General features: G+C 38.6%; 1 protein-coding gene and 1 pseudogene across 1 annotated transcript in view; both read left to right on the top strand.

Annotated features, from left to right (window-relative positions):
* CDKL5 (cyclin dependent kinase like 5) overlaps nucleotides 1-19977 on the top strand; it is a 157925-nt gene that overhangs the window by 72839 nt on the left and 65109 nt on the right. The window lies entirely within an intron of this gene.
* On the top strand, nucleotides 8613-9753 carry LOC102429185 (annotated as a pseudogene).

Below are 19977 nucleotides of genomic sequence, written 5' to 3'. Positions count from 1 at the left end.
TAAAAATCCATAAAAAAGATCTGTGATGATAAAGATTAACAATGCCATTTATTAATGGCCTCTTTGAGTGAAATGGTACATCGAATGTCAAATTAAAAGAGGTTAAGGAGAGAAAACATGGATAAAATCTGGATTGTGCCATTTTCCACATTTGAGATTTGAGAGACTGAGATTAAGAGTAGGAAGAAGAGTAGATTTGATGAAATATTCACTAGTTAGAAATATCCTTACCTCCCTGTACTAAAAAGGATTCTTTGTCTGTTTGCTATTACTTAATATTCACAGTTTGTCTTTTGCTATAAGGCTTTGTTCTTAGTTAGCATTATACATTTTGAATTAGTGATTCCTTTTTTTTCTTTTTCAGATTAATTTTGCTTTTCCGCCAAAAAGCTAAATGATGATTTGGTTAATTTTTTTTTTTAAGCAAGCTATTTGTTGTTGTTGTTGTTAATCCTCACCAAAGGATATTTTTCCCATTGATTTTTAGAGAAAGTGGAAGGGAGGGGGAGAGTCAGAGAGAGAGAAACCTCAATGTGAGAGAGACACATCAACTGGTTATCTCCTGGATGTGTCTGACCGGGGCTGGGGATCGAGCCTGCAACCGAGTTATGTGCCCTTGATTGGAATTGAACCCGAGACACTTCAGTCTGGGGGCTGACGCTCTAATCACTGAGACAAACCGGCCAGGGCTAAAGCAAATTATTTTAAGAAGATATTTGAGGAAAATTCAGTGAACCATCATCATTTTTTTTTAACCATCATCAATTTAACAGATTATTTATAGTCTGCCATATCAAACCACAGTTATTTTATACTAAAAATAAATTTTTACTTTTTTTTCCTACAGTAAATAAGACTAATGTTTTTCTTTGAGTTTTAGTTTTTACATGTGAATTGAGTTTTTAAAACAAAGCTTAGGGAGAGTCAACAATGAGAAACTGAATACATTGGATTGATTATATTATTTCATCCTATTTAAATAACAAGAAAGTGTGATTTTTGCTTTTCGTGTGTAAAATTTTTAACATTTGAAGAAAATGAAAGAGGGGCTTGGGGTTTTTCATAAAGGTTGTCAGAAGCTGGAAAGAATCCAGTACTGATTATTTTGTCATAATCATTTTTAAGTAATTACTCTCTCCTAAATGGCATTAATTTATTGCATGTTACAGAGATTAATGAGATGCCAATATAAAACTGTACTTCAGATCAGGAACAGCGATAGTAGGAATCATTCATGGGGGAAAACATCTTCCATTACCTCTTACATAGGCACTCATATAGAACCATATTTCTATGTAGTTTCCTCTCTTGACCTGGTTTTTGTTGCCATTCCAGTTAATTGCAGAATAGTTTCTGGGACATTACAAAAGACTCACCAAAATTGTCCTTTTTTGAATTATAATATTTTATAATTTCAATTCTGCAAGTCTGTTGATATAGGAAAAACCACCTGTGTTTCTGTTGTCTGATTATCAGTAAAAAAAAATAATGGCTTATTTGTCAATTTCCAGGAGAGTGATTTCTTTAGGGAACTAGAAGAATTTTGGGTTTTTGCAGGTTTCCTGGTTGCCTTTATCCTCATCATCCTAATCTGGATTTGTTTTGTTGTAGTTTGTTTTTTAGTAAGTGGCATAAGGGAATGGTCATATTAGAACTAGCCAGGATTAGCTCTGTATGCATTGTCTACACAGAATACTTTACCTCAATCACCCTTCTTATAGTAAATCAGTTCTCAGTCCCTAAATGATTATATCCCCACCCACCACTCAGTCTAGAGCAGCGGTTCTCAACCTGTGGGTCGCGACCCCTTTGGCGGTCCAACAACCCTTTCACAGGGGTCGCCTAAGACCATCCTGCATATCAGATATTTACATGACGATTCATAACAGTAGCAACATTACAGTTATGAAGTAGCAACGAAAATAATTTTATGGTTGGCTCACAACATGAGGAACTGTAGTTAAAGGGCCAGAAGGTTGAGAACCACTGGCTAGAGGATGAGTTGGCTGGGGTACTAGATGGACTTTAAAGTCCCCTTTTCTGCTAATCATAAAAACATAATTCAAAGAAGAGAACATTTTTTTCTACATCTTCTTAAGATGAGTCATTTCATTAGTTTCTGGTAATGTGTGTGCTTAAGAGATTTATATTAGTTTTTTTAAAAAAAATCTTTATTGTTGAAAGTATTATAGATGCCCACCCCCTTTCCCCCCCCATTGACTCCCTCCACCTCGCCCCCCCCCCCAGGCCTTCACCATACTGGCTTTTCAATATGACTTTTTTTTTCAAAGCTCTAGGAGCAAAAATGAGTATGAATCATTTTTCTATACAGGCCTGAAATATATAAGGGGTGGGCAAAAGTAGGTTTACAGTTGTTGGTATGGGAAATAATACAATAATTCATAAATAATAATACAAGAACTCTGTGTCTCACATACTCACAACTGTAAACCTACTTCTGTCCACCTTTATTCACTGGTAATATAAGAAAAGGAACTTATCAACAAATGCCCATATAGTGGGAACGTCTATGAATTGTTAAAATCAGTGACTGGAACATAGTACACAGTGATCTTTTTCTACAAAAAAGTAACCTAACCCTGAAATACTATTAGAAGCTGTACAATGCTTCTGAGCTTTACTACTTCTTAATTTAAAGATTTATTTAATAAGTTAAAGCATTTTAATTTTTAACACCAAGTAAAAATTGTTTTCTACCTCTTACATTTAATAGTATTGTGTTCTAGGCATGGCATCTATCTATATATCTATATATATAAAAGCCTAAGCAACTGTTATGACCGAACGACCAGAACGACCAGTCAACCAGTCGCTGTGACATGCACTGACCACCAGGGGCAGACGTTCAATGCAGGAGCTGCCCCTGGTGGTCAGTGCGCTCCCACAGCCAACCTCCCCCAGTCCCTGCCCCGGTCCGGCCGGCCCTGGCTGGCCTGGCCCCGATCAGGACTGGGTGAGACGGCCCCGATAGGCCTGATTGCCAACCAGGCCTAGGGACCCCACCCATGTACAAATTTGTGCACTAGGCCTCTAGTTATAAAATAAAATTCAAATATCTGTTTAAGAAAAATCTATTGCGTGCCTACAAAATATCAGGTGCTCTGCTAGGCAGTGGCTCTGCAAAAATCAGTAAGATGTAATTCCTATTTTTGAGGAATATAGGCTAGCATGTATAAATGAACAAATACAAAACCATGTTTTTATTTGTCAGGAAGCTTAAAATATAGTTTGGGAGAGATAAATTTGAGAAAAGATTGTAGTTGAAATGATACTGTGAAACCTTATTTCCCATTTTTAAAATAAATTCTCCATTAAATTCTGTTTAGGAACAAACTCATGTCAGTAATAAAGAAAAATGCCTTTTCATATTATCTTTAATATCAGTTTCTTGATATCCACAAAATAGCTTAGGATCACATTGAATTTATAGATCAAGTTGAGAAGAGTTGACATAATAATATTGAGTCTTCCGATCCATAAACATAGAATATCTCTCCATTTATTTAGATCTTTGATTTCTATCAAGATTTATGTAGTTTTTTAGAATATAGATCTTGCAAATATTTTGTTAGATTTATACCTACGTACTTCTTTACTTCTAGTGATAATATAAATGGTATTGTGTTTTCAATTTTAATTTCTCATTGTTCATTGTTTCTTCTCTTTGGTCTCATTCTTCTCCTTCTGATATTCCAGTTACACCTTTTGTAATTGTTCCACAGATCTTGGATATTCTGTGCTGCTTTTTAAAATTATTTTTTTCTCTTTTCATTTTAGTTTGGGAATTTCTATTGACATATCTTTAAGTTTACTGATTCTTTTCTTGGCTATGTCCAATCTACTGATGAATCCATTAAAGGTATTATTCATTTTCTTGTTATAGTTCTTTTGATTTCTAGCATTTTCTTTTAATTTCTCATTAGAGTTGTATATGCTTACATTACCCATATGTTCTTGTATGTTGTCTGCTTTTTCCATTAGAGCTCTTAGTATAGTAATCCTAGTTATTTTAATCTTCTTATCTGAAATTATTCCTGATAATCCCCAGATCTGTGCCATACCTGAGTCTGGTTCTGATGCTTGCTTTGTCTTTTCACCCCGTGTTGTTTCTTGCCTTTTACCATGTTTTTTAATGTTTTCCTTTTATAAGCCAGATAGGATATACTGGCTAATAGGACCTGAGGTAAATCGTGCTTTAGTATACAGTTTTATATTAATTTGGCTAGGAGCTAGGTTATATTTAATGTTTGTTGTAGGTTAGGTGCCAGAGGCTTCAGTTTCTTCTAGTGTCTATGCTTTTCTTTATTTTACCCCCTATTGTCTTTGGGTTTCCTTAAGAACTTCTTTTTAAATAAAGTTTATTTCTTGCAATTCTTTCACTTGTAATCCGCTGTTATTGTACTAGGACCCTGGTGACGTGGTGTTAGAGTGTGGGGAAGGAGAAGTATTCTGTAATCTTCGGACCAAATCTTAGTCTTTTGGTGGGCCTGAGTACTGGGATGCAACCTTTATTTCTTAGCCCCCCCCCCTCTTGCTTTTAGGTGAAACAAGAAGGCTATATGGGGCTATAATTGGCTAATTTCCCCTTTCCCAGGATAGTATAAGGCTCTGGTAAATTTTACCTTGGAGTGTTGGCCTTTGTTATGGATAACATTCTGGGCTTATTTCAAAACTGTTACTTTTCCCTTGAGCATATTTCAAAATGGTTACTTTCCCCTTTCCCTTACCCAAAAGGGAGAATATTTTTCATTAGATCTTCACCCTGGGTGCATTTCAAAACTGTTACTTTTCTTTTCCTCTCACCCAAAAGTGGAGGAGATAATTCTTGGATCTTTATAGTCAGAACCTAGTGAGTTTCCTGGAGGTAAAGCCACAGTTGTGTGGAGGCCCTTCTAAGATTGGGCCCCCAGGAGTTCTTACTCACAAGGCTTTGTCAAAATTACCATTTAAATTTTCTTACTGGTGATTACTCTAGCACAGTGATGGCGAACCTATGACACGCGTGTCAGAGGTGACACGCGAACTCATTTTTTTAAATTTTTCTTTGTTAAATGGCATTTAAATATATAAAATAAATATCAAAAATATAAGTCTTTGTTTTACTATGGTTGCAAATATCAAAAAATTTCTGTATGTGACACGGCACCAGAGTTAAGTTAGGGTTTTTCAAAATGCTGACACGCCGAGCTCAAAAGGTTCGCCATCACTGCTCAAGCACCTTGTGCTCCAGGTAAGCTGATCTTGGATGTGAGTCTCTATATTTGCCTCTCTCCAGATTTCAGGAGTTCAGTTTGCCCTATATTCTCAATTCTCTGATAAGCCTAGGAAAAGTTGTTGAGTTTTAGTTTATTTGGGGTGTTTTGTTGTTGAAATGACCGGAGTGACAATATGTACTAGTAAGCACTTTACGTGTTGGAGCTGAAACCTGAAGTTTTACATTTATACTTTATTATTTATTTATTTTTTTAATCATCACCCGAGGATATTTTTTCTATTTATTTCTAGAGAGAATGGAAGGGAGGGTGGAGAGAGAAAAACATCAACGAGAGAGACATGTTGATTGGTTGCCTCCCACACACACCCCGACCATGGCTGGGGAACCTGCAACCAAGGTATGTGCCCTTGACTGGGAATCGAACCTGTGACCCTCAGTCCACAGGCTGACTCTCTAACCACTGAGAAAACCAGCCAGGGCTATATTTATACTTTAAAATTGGGACTATCTTGTCCAGTTTAAAAATACTGTTCAGCAAGAGGCTTTTAAGTTTCCCATGAACCATTTGCTTAACTGAGATGACTCATTCTCAGTTATTTTCATTCCTTTGAATCTCAGATCTGTGTATTTTCAAAGTGCTTAGTAAGAAGTTTTTCAGAACAAAATATATGAAAAACTTAGAAACTTCATGTAGTTCTATAAAATGCTAATAACTATCCTAAATTAACTAGAATTATTGATTTTCTCACCCCACCCCAGCACTTTTTGTTTTATCAGATACCGTCTATAAACCATGCTAAAGAAGTTTTGTGGGTTATTTTCTTTACCCTTCACTTGGTATTTTGCCCACATATTTTTGAAGAAGTAACTCAATTTTCTAAGGCACTTTGAAATCTCTGGAGACTAAACACTGTTTAAATTTGAAAAACTAATGAGAATAAATTCGAAGTCTTGCGTGCCATTGGTTTATTTTCAATTAACCTTGAAGAATATACTAATTATCAACTATAAATCTTGGTGACTTTAGCTTAATAATATTACTTTCAGAATCTGTGTGATAGAGGGCAATTTGGCTCAGCTGGGTTATTAAAGCAAAGAAAGACTATGTATACTTTGAAGTTTTATAATTTGATTACTTACTAAAAAATTGCAGTTGGAGAGACTTCAGTTCTTATCCTTGGAGAACAGTTGTAACCAACCTTGGGAGATGGAGACAATTTAAATTACATTAACCTTGCCCCTTTTGATGTTTCATTTTAAGTTTTACTTTTCTCACTGTATCTGCTATAAGGAACAGCCAGTAGAACAAGAAACAAATTAGCTTCATGGTATTTAATTTTGCTTATTAGTTGGCAAATCCATGTTATGTTTATTTTAATATTTTCCTGTTTTAATTTTTCTAATTGCTTAAAATGAATATCTTTGGGAATTAAAGATTATTTTGAAGAGGGAGAACTAAAATATTAAGTATTATGAATATCTTAGTGTATTAAATAAAACTTGTTTTAAAAGGTGATGAGTTGGTGCTATATTGAAAGGGTTTGGTTGAAAGTAATTTTTTTTTTTTGCCATGTAATAATCAATTAGCTGCAGTCCACTTTAAGGTAAGATACATTTGTCTAGCATAATCTGAATTTGAGGCAGAAAGCTTTCCCTAGGCTTTTGCTTAGAAATGTTTCTTATAAAGAAATAGGGCTGTTGGAACAAAATAGAGAAAGAAGAGAAGGTCTTCAGTAGTGGCCCAGTTATGTGTTGTGCTAGGTTCTACCCACCCTTAATAGGTTGGTGGGTTGTATCAGTGTTGCTCCTACTGAATTTTTTTTTAAAAAGCTCTAGATATATTTTAGTAATATCCTACAAGAAACCCACAAGAATGAACATAGCATATTAATATTTTAATCTTAACCATAAAGCTTCCATGTGCTAACAATGCAACTAAAGATAATGGTCCACATTCAGTAAATATGTATTTAATTTAAGGCTCCTGTTGGTAGGGACCTGACTTCCAATTCTCAGATAAAAAGGGAGCAGCAACTTCTCTTTTTTTCTTCTGATCTTGCTTCTTCTTGCTAAGGAGAATGGCAGCTACCCTTGCAAAATGATCCTTTGTTCAGGACCACAGCAACAGTATTGATCGCCTATTTCAGAGACTCTCAGGACAAGTCCCATGATTCTTGACATCCTCTTTTACTTTTTGTCACCACCAAAACTCACTGGCTGCACATTAGCATAGAACCCTCATCCCTGCACTGCTCTGTACATCCCTCAATCGCATCTTGTCCCCTGGAGCTCCCAAGCTGCCATTAGTAATTGCTCTGTGGCCTCAATCCTGCCCCAGCCTTGCAGTGCACTCTGGCCTTCTGCCTCTGGGCTTCTCTGCTGCTACCAAGTGGGTGCCTGAGGTAGCCCCCTCTGGGACCAGTCTACTACTTCTGCCTAACTACCTGTAACTGTGCTGCCTACCTTTCAGCTCCTTGAATACAATGATTTCTTCCCTCTTCAGATTTTTGCCTGTGCTGCTTCCTTCACATGCAACAATTTTACATTCTTTGCCTGACTCTATACAGACTGGTCTTGGTTTCCTTGTATTGATCTCTTGTTGGTGCCTATTTGTTTCCTTCTTGGGACCTATTTAAATTTGCAATTGTATATTTACTTACTCAGTTAGCCTTTTTCATTGATTCTAAGATGTATATTTCCCCCCACGTTTCTGAAATTGGGGCACATGTTACACTGGATGCTTTGATTGCTTTTTTAATAGTAAGTAAAGTAATGGTTTATTTTATCAAATGTACCTTAGATTTAATGAAATATTGCATTTTTAATTATGTTTCCCCCAGTTGATCATGAGTTCCACAGGAATTCTATTTTACTCACCAGTAGGAATCAGTGCCCCATATAGAATCTGGCACCTAGGTAGGCTCTGAATAAATAATGCTTGAATGAATATCAGTATCTATTTGGGAGATGATGGCTCTAATACATCTGAAGATGAATCAGTATATGCATGTGAGTTGTTTAATTCAGTTTCTGTGTTTGAGTCTTTATCTTTGGAAATTTTTTTTTCAGTACTCTGAAGGAGACTTGTAGATGTGTCTGTTTTGTTCCCGTAATGTGCCATCATCAATATATGTACATCCTTATTTAAGAGTATTTACTCACCAAATATGAAAATGAATCCACATAAGCTTTTATCAGGTATCAGCAATTGTCTTTCATTAGGGGGAAGAATGAAGAAGAATACTAAAAATAGCATACTTATAAACTGAGAGTTTTGAGTGCTTGAACTTTTTCATTTTACTTCAACCTCTAAGGAGGGCAGTCACTGGCGTGCCTACTTTACTTCTTTTAAGTGATAGAACAGCAAACAGGCAACATGAGTGACTGGAGTGCCTTAGGCCAACTCCTAGACAGGGTTCAAGATTACTCCACTGCTAGAGGGAAAGTGTGGCTCTCAGTTATTTTCATTTTCTGAGTCTTGCTACTGAGGACAATGATTGAGTCAGCCTGGGATGGTGAGGATTTTACCTTTCGTTGTAAATTCACAGCCTTGTTGTGACTATGTCTATGATAAGTCCTTCCCAATCACTCATGTGTGCTTCTGGGTCTTGCAGATCATATTTGTGTCTGTCCCCACACTCTTGTACCTAGTGAATGTTACCTGGTGATTGAAAAGAAGAGAAGTTGAATAAGAAAGAGGAGGAACTCAACGTTGCCCCAACTGAAGGTGTCAGTGTGGAAATTCACTTGCAGGAAAAGGAAATCAAGAAGTTTAAGTATGGCCCTGGCTGTGTGGCTCAGTTGGTTGGAGCATCATCCTGTACACCAAAGGGTTGTGGGTTCAATTCCCGGTCAGGGCACATACCTAAGTTGCAGATTCAATCCCTAGTCAGGGGGCATACAGGAGGCAACAGTTTGATGTTTCCCTCCCTCCTCCCTCCCTCCCTCTCTCTTTAAAAATCAATGAAAACATATTCTTGGGTGAGGATTAAGAATAAAAGTTCAAATATGACACTGAAGAACACGGCAAAGTGAAAATGAGAGGGGGCCTGCTGTGAACCTATGCTATTAGTATCTTCTTTAAGTCTGTCTTCGAGGTGGCCTTCCTGCTGATCTATGGGTTCAGTGTGAATGTGATTTACACTTGCAGATGGCACCCTTGTTTTCATCAGGGGGACTGCTTCCTCTCTTACCCCACAGAGAAAAGCATCTTTGTGTTTTTCATGCTGGTGGTGTCCTTGATGTCTCTTGACTTGAACATCAAACTATTCTCTGTGAAAGAGCTGGAGAGTGAGTCTTACCACAATACTTATGGTCAGCCAATCCCCTTCAATGGCTCCTCATTAACTCTTCCTTTCTCTGCCACGTCCACTCTGAGGGACAAGCTGCTTTCTGGGGACAGAAACAGTTCTTCTTACCACAATTACAACAATCAAATAAGTGAGCAAAATATGTGCTAATCATAGCAAGATTGAATGATGAACGCAGGAAGCACCATCTCTAACTCAGGTGCACAGCCTTTTTATTTCTCTCATGAAAAAAATATTTTTATTGATTTCAAAGAGGAAGGGGGAGGGAGGGAGAGAGAGAGAGAGAGAGAGAGAGAGAGAGAGAGAGAGAGAAACATCAATGATGAGAAAGAACCATTGATTCATTGATTGGCTGCCTCCTGCATGTCCCTGATTGGGGATCAAGCTATCAACCCTGGCATGTGCCCTGACCAGGAATTGAACCAACCGTGACCTCCTGGTTCATAGGTTGATGCTCAACCACTGAGCCATGCTGGCCAGGCGAGAAGCAGAATTCTTAAAAAAAAACACCTAGGTACTGGTCATTACTGGTAGCCACTGTAGACCAGTGGCCATTCTGCAGAGCCAGCAGTCATGCCAGCAACAGTGTAACGACCTAGAGATCTAGACACATGCTTGATTCTGCTCAATTGTTAAAGAAAAGGAAGGTGCAGTAGAAAGTACACTTTTGTTCCAGTGGAGGTGGTGCTCAACAAGCTCAGTTGCCAGGCTTAGCAGACATAAAGCCATTAGACTCCCAGGGTTCTTCTGGGGTGCCTGGAATGGGAGGGTGGAGAGAGTGATTAACAAAGGTTCCTGTTGGTATTTAAAGTGGTTGACTCAAAGAATTTACATTCTAAATAAAACCTGGACTAGGTGATGCATAAGTAATGCCTTTTTCTCTCCCATGCTCCCCTAGAATGGTTCAATGTATATGAAAGTGATAGATATTTGTCACATATTAGTGCAAACAGATGCAGTATAAACTCATGCACATAGATTTTTAAAAATGTACACACGGTGTTCACATTTGAGCCTTTCTCATGGATTTTGTGGTGTGAGCCCAAATAATGTTTCTGTTACATAATTCCTACTGGGAAAATAAAGTACTTTCTTTTCCTAACTCTTCCCTCCCCCCACAGTGTTTCCTATTGTGGATACTGGTTCTGTTCATTATGACTTTTTCTATATTTCTATATTTCTAAATCACGAATGATTTCTTTTTCTGAAATGTAATCATTGATGCTTGAATGATAGAATTTAGTACGGTAAACAGCGTTCATTAATGTGAGAACCTTAAAAGAAATACTTAGAGCTGTACTATTAAATGCTTTTACATGAATTTTGCAGTGACTGGTAGGTCTTGGCTTTATCCTACTTAATAAACTGTATTTCAGAACTTGTACTCTATTAGGAATTTAGTAGTTTGTGTTTGGGAGTGATCAACATTTTTTATGTTTGTAATAAGATTTTATTTGGAATGCAAGATAGATTGAAAGAGGTTTGAGTATTACCATGTAGCTAATTGTTTGAAATATGCACTAAAAAAATCTAACCATTTCTTCAAATGTCTTTTTTTAAAAGCTTTTCACAGATGATTGGTGAAAATCCTGAGCTTTATACTTTGTTATTGCACAAGAGCTACATAAGCAGTTTTGTACAATGAGGAATACTAATTTAACATTTCACATTAAGCTACTGTCATGTTCAGCTTTATTGCAGGTGGTGTAGACCTAGTCCATCATATATTCTAGAGAGTGTTCTTTATCCAATTAAGTTTTAAGAGAGCAACCCACATCTTTTGAACTCTTCCTTGGTACGTCATAATCTAAGCAAAATACACTAGAATCAGATTTGTAGAAATGGAATTGTGATACTATATTACAGAAGGTTTTAGTATTGGCATCTTTAATTATACATAGCAGGGTCACAGATATACCCACTACTTTCAGATTTGCAAAAAGAAAAAGTAGCTTCTTTTTTTCCTCTTTTAATTGATCTACTCTTTGTCAGAAGCTTCCTCCCACTCCACAGGACACTGTGGGAAAGAGAAGATGGGAACAACTTAAACATTAAACCTGCCAATCCACAGCATCCTGCTCTGACAGTTTAAACAGTCTCATTTAGAAAACCTAGTCTCTTGGTTTAATGAAGTCTTTCAGATATCCTCACAAGCCCTTTTGTGAGAATAATCACAATTATACTACTGGGAGGTGTGTTTCTTTGGGACACTACAAAATTTCTGAAACTTTGGAATCAGATTGGACACTGCTACCCTCACTTCCTGTTTCACATTCATTTTCTCATGTTGCTTGCTTTATTGTCTTTAAAATTTTTATCTTGAGATAATTATTTATTCTCATGCAAGTTGAGGAAATTCCCTTCTATTCCTTGGTTGCCAGAGAGTTCTAAAATCACAAATGATGAATTTTGTCCAATTATTTTACTGTATCAATTGATGATCATATGATTTTCCTTCTTTACCTTGTTGATATAATTTTCAGATGTTGAATCAGCTTTGCATATCTGGAATAAATCCAATGTGGGCATGATATATAGTTCCTTTTTATACATCACTGGATTTGATTTGCTAATAATTTGTTGAGAATTTTTGTGCCTGAGTTCATGAGAGATATCAGTCTGTAGTTTATGTTTTTTGTGCTGTCTTTTTTAAAGCTCTTCACAGATGATTGGTGAAATCCTGAGTTTACTACTTTGTTGTTGCACGAGAGCTACATAAGCAGTTTTGTACAAAGAGAAATACTAATTTAACATTTCACATTAAGCTACTGAATTCTCCAGTGAACCCATCTGAACCTGAATCCTTCTTTTATTGGAAACTTTTAAATTGCAAATTCCATTTACTTAATAATTATATGACTATTTAAGTTGTTTATTTCATCTTGGTTAAATCTGGATAGTTGTTTTCAAGGAATTGGCCCATCTCTTCTAAGTTGTCAAATTTATGAGTGTAAAGTTTGTAGTATTTCCTTATTCTTTTATTGGCTACAGGATTGAAGGGATTTCACCTGTTTTATTCCTTCCTGATAGTAATGATTTTTGTCCTCTCTTCAGCTTTATTAGTCTTTCTAGAGGTTATCAATTTTGTCAATCTTTTTTTGCAGAACAAGCTTTTGCTTCATTGATTTTCTCATTTGTTTTCCTGTTTGATTTAGATTATTGATTTGAGACCTTTCCCCTCTTCTCTAATGTATGCATTTAGTGCTATAAATGTCTTTCAGTGCTGCTTTAGCTGCATTCCACATATTTTGGTATAATGTATCTTCATTAAGTTTTTCTTTCTTTTTTATTGATTAAGGTATTACATATGTATATGTGTCCTTAACCCCGCCTTACCCCCCATCCCCCACTCATGCCCTCACCCCCTGTCTGTGTCCATTGGTTATGCTTATATGCATGCATACAAGTCCTTTGGTTGATCTCTCCTCCTTACCCCCACACTCCCCTACCTTCCCTCTGAGGTTGACGGTCTGATCAATGCTTCTCTGTCTCTGGATCTGTTTTTGTTCATCAGTTTATATTGTTCATTATATTCCACAAATGAGTGAGATCATGTGATATTTATCTTTCTCTGACTGACTTATTTTGCTTAGCATAATACTCTCCAGGACCATTCATGCTGTTGCAAATGGTAGGAGTTCCTTCCTTTTTATAGCAGCGTAGTATTCCATTGTATAGATGTACCACAGTTTTTTAAGCCACTCATCTGCTGATGGGCACTTAGGCTGTTTCCAAATCTTAGCTATTGTAAATTGAAATTAAAATTTCCTTTGAGACTTCCTTTTGGTATAATGGCTGCTTTGAAATCCTTGTCAGATAATTTTGACATCTCTGTATTAGCCTCTCTTGATAGTCTTTCCTCATTCATGTTGACTTTTTCCTGGTTATTCATATGATGTGATTTTCTATAGAAACCTAGACATTTGGATATTAATGTCATTTGACTTTGGATCTTATTTAATCTTCTTTGACACTGCTCTGATAAGGGAGGGCTGTGCCAAATGGAGATGATAATTCAGTTTCCTCACTCCACCTCTCTTGACACCCACTGAGGAGCAGCTCCTTGTTACTGGTGTAGGTTGGAGTTCGGTTCCCCACTTGGCCTCTGCTGACCACCCTGGCTAGGAGGGGCATGAGTGCCTTGTTACTGCTCTCCAGTGGCCTCACTGAAACTACCCTGGCAGGACTTTGGACATACTCCCTACTCTGCCTTTACTGGTATGAGTGGAGTCACGATTTGCATTGTTTCATTTGGCTGGAGTAGAATGGTTATTGTCTAAAAGTTTTTCATCTAGTTACACTGCTCCTTTCCTGGTCTTTCAGCTCAAGAGAGCAGGCTATTGTTGGAGCTATTTTGTCTGTGTTTCTGGGTGTTTCTGGGTTGCTTGTTGAAGTAGCTTTATTAGGGTTGTTTTAAAACCCTTGTCAGATAATTCCAACATCTGACTAGTCTTGGTGTTAATGTCCCTTGTCTTTTCTCATTTAATTTGTGGCTTTCGTGGCCCTTGGTATGAGGAGTGATTTTTTATTTTATCTTGGTCATTTTAGATATTACGAGACTTTTTTGTTTAATAGGCAGTCTCCTTGTAGAGGGCCAGGTAGCATGTGTATGTTTAGCCTCCTGCTTGGACCCCAGACAGCACTTCCGCAGTTTTGCTCTTTCTCCCACTGCCTCCTGGTAGATGGGTGGTGTGGACGTTCAGCTCCTCACTTGGCCCTGCTGACACCTTCCCAGCAAAAGTGAACCAATGATTCAAATTGTCTGTTGCCTCTGCTCCATCCTGCAGACACATACCCTGGCCGAGGGGCCACAGTACTGCTCCCTGACTAGACCTGCCAACATCACAGGCTGGGAATGGGTGCACTGCCCGCTTCTGCCAGGCAGGAGATAGAAGATTAGCTTCCTGCTCAGCCCCACTAACAGGGCTAGCACGTGGTGGGGGAGTTGGAGCTGCTACCTACTTCCTCAGAGAGAGAGAGTGTGTGTGTGTCTACCCACTTAGCCACACTGAAACCCCAGTGGGATGGTGGTGCAGTATTTCCATTGATGTTTGCCTGGAGTAGGGTGAGTGTCGCCTAAAAGGTTTTCTGTTGTTAGCCCATCCTTTTCCTGGTCTTTTGACTGTGAGGACAGCCTTTTCTTGGCACTTTTATATACTTGTCTCTTGTCAGTTCTAGGTTGGAGGCTTCTGTAGTATCCTATCAGGAATACATGAGGAAACCTAGGAATTCACTGCCATAGCCTTCCTCAAGTCCCAATGTCCCTAGGCAGTCATCTTCTTCCTATCCACTCTGTCTTCCTATTCTTATTTGTGTGTTATATATAGGGATTTTCAGTTTTAAGAGGAAGGATCTGGCAGGAATGGTGCTACTCTATCTTTACCAAAACTGGAAGTCTCCATGTGTGTGTGAAAATTCTATAAACAACCATATATATATATGCCTAAGTGACCGTTTGACCGTCCAACTGGTAGCTATGATGCACAATGACCACCAGGGGGCAGATGCTCAGTGCAGGAGCTGCCAAGCTGCAGTGACTTGGCAGCTGCAGTTCTCGGGTGACGCACCCAGAACCAGAGAGGAGGGAGCCAGGTTCCAGGGTGTGTCACCCGACAACCGTCCTCTCGCAATCTGGGACCCCTCGGGGGATGTCGGAGAGCTGGTTTTGGCCCGATCCCCACAGGCCAGGCCGAGGGACTCCACTGGTGCACAAATCCATGCACTGGGACTCTAATTTATATTATAATAACACTAGAGGCTCGATGCATGAAATTCGTGCAAGAGTAGGCCTTTGCCTCGTGGCCCCGCCTCCTGCCCACTGGTCGTTCTGGAAGGTCGTTCCAGAAGGTCATTCTGGAAGGTCGTTTCGCCATCTGGTCTATTTAGCATATTAGCTCTTTATTCTATAGGACCAGTTCCTCCTTCAAATATACCATGTATCAGGCACTGTAGTTGAACCTGGGGAACTATAGATATGACTGAGACATATTCCTTACTTTCAAAGACCTCACAGTTTTTTAGATGTCAAAGACCTGGAAAAGAGATTTTAATTTGCCCCATGACACTCAAATAGAAAACACAGTTCTTTATTTTAGAAATAAAACTAAATCCAGTTCCACTATACCTGGCTTGTGGTATTATTGGGGTTCCCTTGCCTCCCATTGACTGGTATAAGCCTCATTGGGTTTATGAGGTACCAGGCAAATGGGGTAAGGGTGTAGTCATCAAATCCTTTGTTGTTACTATGGTTACTGTTGCTTGTTACTCAGGTTACCATTAAACCTTTGCCAGGAGCTGCCCTCCAGTGGTTGTTATTTCCCTGGCCCAGCTCTCTAGGCTGTGGAGCTTAATGATCAGACTGGAAGAATCTCTTAAAGAACCACCACTGTCCAAAGTTCTGGACACCCATCTACGTCATGGAGAAGTTGCAGTCCCCTGATTCTCTCAGTGGTGAAGGATTCTCCAGTCTTAGAGAACCATCAGCTCTCTTTGACATTACCTTATTGTTCAGGAAGTTCAACTCAACTGCTTCTGTGAGTGTGGGCTTTTTACTAGTAAGGACTGTTAGTTCTCCCCAGGGGCAGGGGAAGCCCCTCAGGGACAAATCCCATGCTCTGTGAAATCCTCTGGAAACTTGCTTTGGTGATTTAGGAATGCCCATAAGTAGAACCTGTTGAGCTGTCTCCCTGATGGTAGTAATAAGGGTAATAACATTTAGCTCATGCTCTGTTCTAAGCATTTGACTTGTAACTTTTCATTCAGTCCTAATAGCAACCTCAGGAATGAATGATATTATTAGGCTCAATTTTCAGAAAAGTTGATTGAGGCACTGAGAAGGTAAGTAACTTGCCTAAGATCACTCAACTAGTAGGTGGTAGAGCCAGAATTCAAATCCAGGCAGCTTGGCTCTAAATCTGAAGTTCTTACCCTTCTTGTGGATGTGTTTGAGCTTCACTTTGCTTTATTGTTATTTGTTTGAAATCAAGATTGTGTCTGAAAGAAGTGCTTCTAGGTTTCTAAAAGGTATTGCAAAATTTAATGTAATTGCAGAAGCATTTTGTTTTATTATAAAAGCACATAGATCTGGCAACAGGAATATGAAAAATGAACATATCTTATATTTTAAACTGGAGTATAGTCTTTTTTTTCTAAGATGGAAGTTTTTTTGTTTTTTGTTTTTTTAATCTTTATTGTTCAGATTATTACAGATGTCCCTTCTTTTTTCCCCCCCCATAGCTCCCCTCCTCCCGGTTTCCACTCCACCCCAGGCCCTTGCCCGCCCCCCCCCCCCCACTGTCCTCGTCCATAGGTGTAAGATCTTTGTCCAATCTCTTCCTGCACCTCCCACACTCCCTTCCCCCTGAGAATTGTCAGTCCACTCCCTTTCCATGCCCCTGATTCTATTACATTCACCAGTCTATTCTTTTCATCAGATTTTTTTATTCATTTGATTTTTAGATTCACTTGTTGATAGGTATGTATTTGTTGTCACTTTGTTCATAATTTTTTATCTTTACCTTTTTCTTCTTCTTCCTCTTCTTAAAGAATACCCTTCAGCATTTCATATAATACTGGTTTGGTGGTGATGAACTCCTTTAGCTTGTTCTTGTCTGTGAAGCTCTTTATCTGACCTTCAATTCTAAATGATAGCTTTGCTGGGTAGAGTAATCTTGGTTGTAGGTTCTTGCTGTTCCTCACTTTGAATATTCCTTTCCACTCCCTTCTGGCCTGCATAGTTTCTGTTGAGAAATCAGCTGATAGTTGTATGGGTACTCCCTTGTAGGTAACTAACTGTTTTTCTCTTGCTGCTTTTAAGTTTCTCTATTTGTCTTTAGCCCTTGGCATTTTAATTATGATGTGTCTTGGTGTGGTCCTCTTTGGATTTCTCTTTTTTTGGGTTCTCTGCACTTCCTGGACTTGTAAGTCTATTTCTTTCACCAGGTAAGGGAAGTTTTCTACCATTTCTTCAAATAGGTTTTCAATATCTTGCTCTCTCTCTCTTCTTCTGGCACCCCCATAATTCGGATGTTGGTATGCTTGAAGTTGTCCCAGAGGCTCCTTACACTATCTTCATATTTTTGGATTTTTTTGTTCTTTTTGCTCTTCCAGTTGGGTGTTTTTTGCTTCTTCGTATTTCAAATCTTTGACTTGATTCTTGGGATCCTCTAGTCGACTGTTGAATCTATGTATATTATTCTTTATTTCAGTCAGTGTATGCTTAATTTCTGACTGGTCCTTTTCCATTTTTTTTTTTTTTTGCATTCTCAGTAAGATCCTTGAAGGTATCACTAAGTTCCTCAGAGGTTTCTAGAAGATTCTTGAGTAACCTTATAACTGTGGTTTTGAACTCTGTATCCAGTATTTTGCTTTCTTCCATTTATTTCATTTGTGACGTGTTTCTTTGTCTCCGCATTTTGGCTGCTTCCCTGTGTCTGTTTCTATGTACTGGGTAGCTGCTAAGTCTCATTGAGTTGATAGAGTGGCCTTGTGTGATTGGTGTCCTATAGGGCCCAGTGGCTCAGCCTCCCCAGTCACCTGAGGTGGACACTCTTGGTGAAGCCCTTTGTGGGCTGTGTGCACAGTCTTGTTGTAGTTAAGCCTTGATTGCTGTTGGTATCACTGGGAGGAATTGACCTCCAGGCCTATTGGCTGTGAGGACCAGCTGTGTCTACAATAGAAGAGCTGCTGTGCAGGAGACACCCTTATGGGGCAAGACTTGCTTCAGTGGGGCTTTGGTGCTCACTGATTCTGCCCTTTGAGTGTATCACTTATAGATGTGAAGAGTTGTAATGTGGTATGATCTCACACTGACCATTGGGGACACTGGCTCTTGGATCTCCAAGGAGGTGCAAAGTCAGCCACTGCCTGGGGCCACCCAGCAGGAGCTACAGAGAGATCTGCAGATTCTTCCTCTTTGTATCAGGTTTGGAAGTGCCAGACGAGGCCCAGCTGTGAAGCAAGGCAGGCTGCTGCTGCCAGCCTTGGGTCTTCTTTTGATAGCTTTGGGGCTCCCTGACCCAGCTGCTGCCTGTTATAGGTTTTAGGCTGAGAAAGGACAGGCCATTCATATGCAAAAGCCGCCCAGCACAGCTTGGGTGGGGTTGTAAATTGGGTGGGGTGGGGGTCTCGGAATCACCAGGGTGGAGCAAGCAGTAATGGCTGCCAGTCAGCCCTGCATCGGAGAGGTCCCAGTGCAGGAACAATGACCGCTGCGAGCACCTCTGTCTGAAAGAAAGCCGCCCTCTCGTTCCTTCCCTGATGCCAGACAGTCCAGTTTCTCCCCATATGTGTCTGGGTCCCCAGAGTCTTGCCTGGAACTGGAGTTCCGAGCAAGTGGGAGCTTATATCTCCCTCCCGATTAAAAAAGCAGTGCACCCGGCTGCCAGCTCGTTCCGCGCCTCCATACCTCCTAACAGTCTCAATGTGCTTTTTTTACCTCTCTGGTTGTAGTACTTCCACTCAGCCAGCTTTCCTGTGATTCTGGATGATAGTTGTTCTGTCTTTTAGTTGTAATTTTGATGTGGTTGTGAGAGGCAGCAAGTACAGGTGTATACCTGTGCCGCCATCTTGGTTCCTCAATAGTCAGTTTCCGTAGTATAGTCTTTTAATAACCAGATTTTTAATTTGTTTCTGAAACTAGGAAATAATGGTTTTGTTAGAAATTCCTGATTTTTTTTGTTCAGTTATTTAGGGCTTAATAGAAAATTTAACCAGATTATTTTTATTATATATCACATTTCTTTGTACACTTGTGATATTTTCTGTTGCTTTAGATACTTTTTTATTCAAATACGGGTAGTAGAATAACTAGGAGGACATGATTCACAGTCCTTATATAAATATTATTCATGCCATTAGACTTAAATCCTACTTTAGCAGCTTATTGTGAGGCATTATAATGTAGCCAAGTTCTTCTGTACAGAAAAGATTCATGCTGCCCTTTACCTTGTTTTTTACAGTGAAAATGTTTAATTTTTTAATTCATTTAAAATGTGGAATCAAGTTTCATTTACATACATATTCTTTGTACTTGGTAGTATAATCTAATAATTGGTTCCATTACTTATAAAGTGTTGAATAGAAAAATTTTGCCATGTTTTATTAGAGAATATTGTATAATTTCTCTTAAAATCATCCATTAATTTGTATTTTTCTACCATTGGCTCTTCTTTTTAAATTAAATTTATTAGAGTGACATTGGTTAATAAAATTATATGGGTTTATACCATTGGTTCTTAAATTTCTATGAGCACTTACCCACTGTGTCCTTTATCTTAAGCACATATCTTTTTTAAGTTAAATTGATTTATCATCCATGCCTGTTTAAATACGTTCTTTGTTAAAAAGCAATGTTAAATTAGTTATAGAAAATTTAAAAGCTAAAATTATTACATTTTATTGGCACGTCTTTGAGTTAGTGTTTGAGGATGT

The sequence above is a fragment of the Myotis lucifugus genome, unplaced genomic scaffold, assembly GCF_000147115.1.
Source record: "Myotis lucifugus unplaced genomic scaffold, Myoluc2.0 scaffold_49, whole genome shotgun sequence".
NCBI lineage: Eukaryota > Metazoa > Chordata > Mammalia > Chiroptera > Vespertilionidae > Myotis > Myotis lucifugus.
This window is presented reverse-complemented; position numbering and strand designations above follow the sequence as displayed.